This window comes from Nothoprocta perdicaria, unplaced genomic scaffold (assembly GCF_003342845.1).
Source record: "Nothoprocta perdicaria isolate Ctin4 unplaced genomic scaffold, notPer1 scaffold_169, whole genome shotgun sequence".
Taxonomy (NCBI): Eukaryota; Metazoa; Chordata; class Aves; order Tinamiformes; family Tinamidae; genus Nothoprocta; species Nothoprocta perdicaria.
The window spans coordinates 108,274-109,006 of NW_020454860.1; positions in this window are offsets into that span (position 1 = coordinate 108,274).

Sequence of the window (733 nt, forward strand, 5' to 3'; positions counted from 1 at the left end):
TTCTACAAGGCATCGCAGCTACAAATAGAAAGTAGGACATGTCTTCCATTTGTCACACAACTTCTAACAAATCTAACCATGAGACGACTTCTGGTTTGTTATCTTGTTTCTATTTGCAGCTCCTTTAATGATGAAAGAACACGAAGACTAGACAGAAGGTGAAAGACAGACCGAACGCATGGAGGAGCAGTATATTTCTACACTCTGAGTATCTTTGGTGTGAAAGAAGGCAGACGTAGGTTTTGATAAGCTCTGAACATGGAAGGCTCATTAAATCCACCCATACATTTTTGCAGAGGAAGCCAGACACGTGAAGGAAAACTTCACTGGCTTTGAAGGCATTAAAGTTTCTTTAAAAAATAGCAGCACTGTTTACCAAACAGAGGTCCTCTTCCTTTCAAGTATAAATCACTAGTTTCTTTCATAAAAGGAAACCGTAAGTTATATTTTTCATTTTAACAATATCCCCAATGACATATCTTTTTCTACTGAAGAGAGATTTGACTTATGTTGAAACAGCACCACAGGGTAACCCGGTCTTGTGTTGATGAGAGGCGGCAAAACAGTAGAAAGAAGTTGGCAGAGAAAATAAAATCAAGACTTCCCACTAGTTAAGCTCAAAAATACACATGACTGAGTGACAGCCTATCAGCTGGTTCCATACAGCAGCTATTTTGCTTCGTGATCTCCATTTTCAGAAGCTGGGGTGCTTAACCTAAAGTATGTGAAAGCA